At 35.6% G+C, this 7,500-nt stretch overlaps 1 pseudogene; it reads right to left on the reverse strand.

The window, feature by feature from the left end:
• Window positions 1–3,834: 3,834 nt before the first annotated feature.
• LOC135203399 (uncharacterized) lies at window positions 3,835–7,198 on the reverse strand (annotated as a pseudogene).
• Between the last annotated feature and the right edge of the window lie 302 nt (window positions 7,199–7,500).

A 7,500-nucleotide genomic window follows, 5' to 3' on the forward strand; every position in this document is an offset into this window, starting at 1 on the left:
CTCCGCCCTCCTAGCGCTACTACGTATACGCTTTCTTAATTCTTGCAGAAGCACCAGTTATATTAATCATATATAATAGGTTTAATATTGGTAAATATAGTTATTATAGATGTATACAGAAAATATGTATCAAATATGTTGTACCAGCTAATATTTACGCTGGCGTTTATGCTTTTAAGTTACTGAGATATGCATATGGGACCATTGCTCAATGAAAGGACGCAGAAAGCCATGCCATGGCAATCAGCCGCTTCTTTTACATAATAATTCATGCAGAAGCACCAGTTTTGAGAATATAATCTTGTGAGAGGTTATAGTATTGGTAAATATAATTATTAATAAAGTACCGAGATACGCAAGGCATATGGCAGGCAACATTACTCAATGAACACACCAGAAGGGCTATGATCCCATGTCATCATCTGTTTCTGTTTACGTAATACTTCACGCCGGGGGGGGTTGAAAAAATGACTTTACTTATATTGGCCTCGACAGGAGGACTATGATCCCCTGGCATCAGCTGTTTCGTTATGTAATACTTCACCCATTGACAAAATGACTCAACTACTCATATTGGCCTCGACACTTAGGCATTTAGTACATGAAGTAGGCTGGCAGTTTTTTTATTTAAAATTTTGTTACTTTGAATTTTATTTGGAACCATTGTACCCTTCAAATGCACAAATTTTGCCCTGTTGATCATATATATGTCTTCTGCAAGTTGATTTGTTCTTTGTTTCTTATATACATATATATTTTCTATTGTTGTTTTGTAGTTTTTGACCTCAATTGTTTTTGAAATGTTACATATTTAGTCAGGTTAGGCTAGAATACGGATGGTAATTCATGTTCGGAAGTATAGTACATGGTGTGAGACAGGAAATATAGACCTTTATTTTAGTTGCTAGGGTAAATCTATGTTGCAATAAAAAAAGCATATTCTTTTAATAATATCCGACGGAAATGAGTAGCAAATTCATTCTAGTCAAAGAAAAATATATAAGAAAAAACTGTTCAATTTGCACAGATATATAATAAAGCACAATTTACGCTGTGTTTACAACCAAGCCCATGCTCAGGTTTTGTTGTGCAGATATCATAAACTATGCAAATTATTGCTTTGCTTATATTATACATATTACCATTGCAGCCTCGAATACGAAAGGCTTTCCTTTGGTGATATTTTATTGTAAACAAGTTTAAATCAAACTGCATAGCTTGGAATATAAGGGGTGAAAAAATCAAATTATTTACAAAAGATTATTTTATACAAAAGTTTATTATATACAAAAGATTACTCACATTGTACATCATACCAAAGTTGATTAACTCCAAACTGCACAGTTCCATTGTCAACCAGATACAATAAAAATCGAATAATTCATGTCTTAAGAGCTACAATAAACATAAAATTAATACGTTGCCTTAAACACTAATCAACAACTATTGTGAAGTGTGATATGAATTCGAAAATAGTCCATTTGAATCAATATATGCCAAATAAAAAAAAACATAATAATTTTTCACTTAATGATTTGTGCCATGAGATTTCCCATTGGCCACGTTGCGGGAAATGTTGCGAGCCAAATTACGGGGACGTTTAGGTTGTGAAGACACAGCACCTGTCGGATGACGGCCTTTACACAGCGGTGCAGCTCCCCTTGGCCTGCCAGTTGAGCGTCTTGCGATGGAGGTTGGCTGGGTATCTTACCTCGCCCAGCTCCACCATTCCTTATTGCACTTCCTGTGCAATGCACGCAAACTACTTCAACTGGGGTGCAGTTTTTACGGAATCCAGGCGCCTGAGGAACTTCTTCAGTGCTAGGTCTGTATCGCTATTTCCGTAGCGCGCACTGACTCTAACTATGGCATCTGCAACATCATGTGATATTTTTCTAGAGGCAAAATCATCATCATCTGAAGATGAAATTGTCTCTGTTATAGAAATTGGATCCTGTGGCTCCTCTTTCATATCTAGATTTTCTGTCTTCTCACTAACAATTTCTTTTATATCTGCCTTGCCAGCCAGTGATCTCAAACCCACCATCCTCATCCAACTTTCTAAAAAATGCCACATCAGGACCTTCTCTTGGCCAACAGCCAAAAACTGCTAATCGATGGCGACTTTCACTGCCTACTTAAAAATTGCTGGGGCACAGCTGTCATGCTAAAACTCGGCACATGCAATTTGGTGCTTGCAAATAGCACCAGTTTGGCCTTGCATGCAAGAGCACAGTCCAATTTCAAGGTCTATATCATATTTTATGGTTGGAACAGATTCGCTCCGTACTTTATATTTAGAATTGCCAACCAATTCAACGCTGTCTAATGCAACCTTGGTCGAGATTATTGGCTTTACATGCCGCCTACTCAAGGCCACATCGACCAATCGTTGCCTCATGTATACATCGAAAATCTCAACCATAAACATCAGTAGCTGGGCCGTGTTGTATGCCTTGCATCTGAAAAAAAAAATGAAGCAGCAATCCAAACTGTTTGATAAAGTACAACTAAAACTAGGGCAATCTGTTACAAAAATTAATGCAGTTTAACCTGAACTTTTGCCAGCATAGTTTTAAATATATACAGAATTTTTTTTTTTCTTAAATTTTGCCAGCATGGGTTTAAATATGTCCCTTTTCTCTCTCTTTCAAGGTAGACATTTCCATAAAAAATGAGTTTTCTACACTTACTGACAAATCATGTTTGCCAGATCAATCAATAAAATTTCAACTGCAAAAACATCCAGAGACCTTTGAACCATAGTATTTTCATTGCAGTATAGAGGTTTTAAATTAAACTGGAGCAACTCTCAGCTATTTGGATACCACTTTTTCTTTCCTGTTCCTTTCAATATGCATACTATTGAGCAGTTTTTCAAAATTTTTTATGCCAATATATTTCATTATTATTATTATTATTATTATTATTATTATTATTATTATTATTATTATTATTATTGTTATTATGTAGTGTCTAAAACACACACACACACACAGAGAGAGAGAGAGAGAGAGAGAGAGAGAGAGAGAGAGATACACATACACACTCTACTAAGATCACAGCCGACCAATTTCAGCAAGAGGTCATGGCAACTATCAAGGCAGTGTCATCACTTGCTTAGTGGGAGAAGTTCAGTTTTGTGAAAATTTCATAGTAATAACATCAACCCAACTCCAACCCACCCTCAGCAACTCTCGAGGAAAGTAAAAAAGTAGCATCAGTTAAACACATGCAGACTCAGGTAAGTATCAGTATATGTACTTTCTTTAAATAATGTAATGACAAATATTACCTGTATAATGTACTTATGAATCCTTACCTACTGAGAACAATATCCTTGATTATGCACATTGTTGACTTGCAGAGATTATTTGTATGGTGCCCTCGTAACAATGTACCAGCTCGAAAAGCTATTGCTCAATCTTCCTTCCTTTCAACCAAGGATGCCACATAACTGAAAGTTAAGAAATATGCTCATTAAAAAATATTTAAATATGCCAAAAGGAAATTAAAATGGTTAATTAAACAGCAGGACATACAACATTGCAATCTGAAAAGTAAACTTAGTGATAGAATCAATTTTCTTTTCAATTCTGTTCAAACTCTTCATTCAAAAGGATCAAAGACCTTGGATTTCATACCAACTTGTTGAATTATAAACAATGGTGACTGACTTTACACTTTAATGAATTATAAAAAAAAGGACATTTATAGGGACAGATGGCTGAAGCAATAGTGCACTGAATGCTTCTAAACTGGACTATTTCACATTACCTTTGAAATAGATATGTAGCCATGAGAGAACAGGATTGGAGAGACTGCCACACCTCATTAAAACTCTGCTTTTGAACTAGCATAAACAAGACTTTTCATGGCAGCCATAAGGTCTTGACGATTATCCTTTTGAATTCTATGTTTAGAATCCAATAGCTAACGCCATTCCTGCTGAGCAGGTGGAAAATACAAAGAAAACGGTTTGCTGTGGGCAAGTTGCAGCTAGACTTTTTCTTTCAGCTTCACAGTTGTCAGTCATGAATGACTGTGGAGCTCCTCTGCCACAGAAAGCACATTCACCTAGCATCTCCTTAATCATACCAAAGCCTGCCAAGCACAAAACAGAACATTAAATATAATTTATGGAAAATATTATTACTTGTATGGATGTTAACAAACAGAATTATAAATTAAATCGTCATATTTACATTATCTGTAATATACAATGGCCTAGTTGGGCACAAGCACCTTCTTACTAAATGCATTTTGTACTGTATATGTGTAAAACATTATGAAAATACTTCATTAAATTTTGTTTACCAAAGAAGAGTAAGGAAAAAAAGTAGACTAACAAAATTCTTGGAGGTGCTGTGCTTGTCACCAGGAAAGTAGTATCACTTAAAGAGGAATACAAATTAAATTTTTGCTTAGGAAAATATATATTGTATGTACTGAACTTACATACTATCAAAGCAAAGTCAAACAATTAGAAAAGATTTTTCAAGAGGTTAGGAGAGTTCTGAGTGAAGGTAGGAATCTAGTGATAGAATACCTGTAGTCGTTAGAGTGAAGTGCAGTATTAGGATGAAAGTATGGAGCAGACCCATATGCAATACAATAAGTCATAAGTGGCTCCCCCCCAAAATCCCAGGGTCTCGTAGTGAGCATGGATTTTGTATTTGAAAGGAAAGCATACTATTTAGTCATAAAAATTTTCCTAACATGCCTCTGAAAAAGTTAACATACGCAAAAATAGAATAAAGAGTAAAATCATTCATGTAAACTACAAACCTCTGGTCAATGTTACTTGATCTTGGCATGATGTGAACAACACAGCAAAGGAACCAGCACCAGCTGGTCCTGCACAAATAAAAGGTATGATAGCTGTGTTCCAGTTGGTCTACAGATCCTGTGGCATCCACAAAAATTCAAACTTCCGAGGCTTCTCTTAGATGTTCATGAACCCTCTTCATGAAGGGAGTTACCAAAACCACACAGAATCGTTCATCGTTTGTGTTCAACTTTAATCTGTACTTCGGGTGTTGTCAGCTGCATACTTGTGGATAGCATTAAACATAGACAACGTGCTCAATCCACCATGTTGTTCTTTTACCCATTGGGTCCGCATATATTCCACAGATTTGAGAGATGGGTTGACAGATTTGTTTGCTTGTCCTCTCAAATCATCAACCAAATCTAATTTCATAAGATGGTGTCTGTGAGCCATCGCTGTTGTCATACCTGTAAATATTCTAATGTTAGCTGACAATCGCATTCCAACACAAAAATAAACCTTAATATAGAAGTTATGATACACATACATATTTTCATATCAAGATCTCAGTGCTTATAATATCTACTGCATTCACCGCCACCTTGGAAAGAGTCAAAACTTGGCTAAGATTTATCATTTTAAAATATAGTAACTACAGTAACATCATTACTGCATTGTCCTAGTATACATGCAATCACTGATCCTGTGATCAGGAAAATCACATTTTGAGGCCCCCAAACATGAATTATTTACGAAGAAAACTACTTACATTTCCAATCATGGTACTGAGTCATTAATTTTATTGTATAATAATAACATCTTTGAGTTAGTCTATTCTGGGAGTAATGCCGAATTAAAAGCACAAAAATGCAAGGCAAATCTTTTTGAAGTAGCTAATTATATAAATAAATCATAAGTTATGCCATTTGCAGTTTTAGATGGTAAGGCAGTTAATTTACTTTCATATATATCAACACTACAAATTTTGAAAAAGGGCAGCCCTCAAAAGTGTGATATCAGCCTTAAGCATATGTCTTAGGAAGTACAGTACTTAATTTGTTCCCGACTTCCAAGGGAAAGAGCTGTTGCATGTGTGCCGGTAGTGAGAATTCTGAAAAAGGATATGAAATTATGGATAACATTATACATCAATAAACACAAACAAATTATGGGATAACATTATACATCAATAAACACAAACAGACTATAATTTCTACATTCCTATAAAGGCCTATATGCACTAAAGTGACATTATATGCAGAGTTAACGTTATTTGTTCAGTATAATCAATATTAAATTACCATGTGAAATTTTACATACAATATTATAATTTGTGACATTGAGGTTTTCTAGCTGAATTTAATTCCACTAGATAATTATTATAGTAAAATTCCTTTTACAAAAACTTTGAAACAGGTAAATACAAGAAACATACACTAAGTTTGACTGCCTTTCAAGAAAAGTGTTATTTTACCTTGCTCAAAGTATCTCTTGAATTGTATCTCGGGTTTACTTGATGTTACTCTCAGTTGATTAAGAGCATCTGCAGAATCAAGGGAATGATTATGCCACCCATGAATCTCAATAAAACATGGAAAAGACTCCATAAGCTTGTCCCTTTTAAGGGATTGCTTATGAATGATCCTAATTGTGGCATCGACGAAACTTCACACCTGAGAATGAAATAATAAATATAATTAGCATATATATATATATAACAATAATGCTGCATATTTTATGGCACAAAGTTTTAATAATATACAAGCAGAGAGAACCGTGTGCGTCTCTATAAACCACTAACAGCAATTTTAAAAACAGAATTCACAATATCTACTCACAACTGCAGTTATTGAATGTTAATTATGTATGCTAAAAAAAAAAAAAAAATTGTTGTGCATAGGGGAAGAGTTCATGCTTTAGAAGGAATTGGTTTACCCAAGCAACCAGTTCACTTCCTCAAAGGGGTCTAGCCCCCTATGTTAAGTAGGGCATTATAGGTGTCTCCTATCATTAGTTGGGGGGGAGCCCCTCTGGATAAGTAGTTTAGATAGCCTATAAATAGGTCAGGCTAGCTAGGCCTAGTTCCTTTTACACCCACACGTAATAATTAGACCCATTTTTGTTTTAGCGACTGAAGGGCTGGTATATGGAGCTTGAAAAGAAATGCATCCAAATGGCATAGGCTCACCTTAGGTTCTCCACAATTTGTCCTAGCAGTGTGTCACAAATTTGGAATTTTGGTCCTGGGGGACAATATTTATGCCCTATTTATATCCTATTTTAGCAATCAATTAGGAGGGTACAGGGGTCTGCTCCACTCAAATCTAGTTTCAGTAAGCATAAAATTATATAATTTTAAAGCCTTTAGTTCCTGTGGACTGAGTACCAAACTTTATGGGCGTGCCCGAGGACAACTGAAAATGCCATATTTCTGCACTTTGGTAGGTAAAACTTTATCAAGATTGTGCGGGGGCCCTTCTGTAATTCCAAAGTAAGAAGTAGCCTAGGCCCAGCAGGTCCCAATGTACAAGTAACAAATGTTCCAAAAATGATCATTGAAAAAAGTAATGTCACCCTGCAGAGGCTGGTCAATGTGTCAATAAACGAGTATTGTTTCTTAGTAGTCAAGCAATAGCCTGTGTCCATTGGGTAAGTAGTGTAGACCACCGAACGGTTGTAGCCCCTTGTAATTCAGTGTAGGATGGTCAGCTTGTATGTATGGTAGGATG

The sequence above is a fragment of the Macrobrachium nipponense genome, chromosome 36 (assembly GCF_015104395.2).
Source record: "Macrobrachium nipponense isolate FS-2020 chromosome 36, ASM1510439v2, whole genome shotgun sequence".
In the NCBI taxonomy this organism is placed as follows: Eukaryota; Metazoa; Arthropoda; class Malacostraca; order Decapoda; family Palaemonidae; genus Macrobrachium; species Macrobrachium nipponense.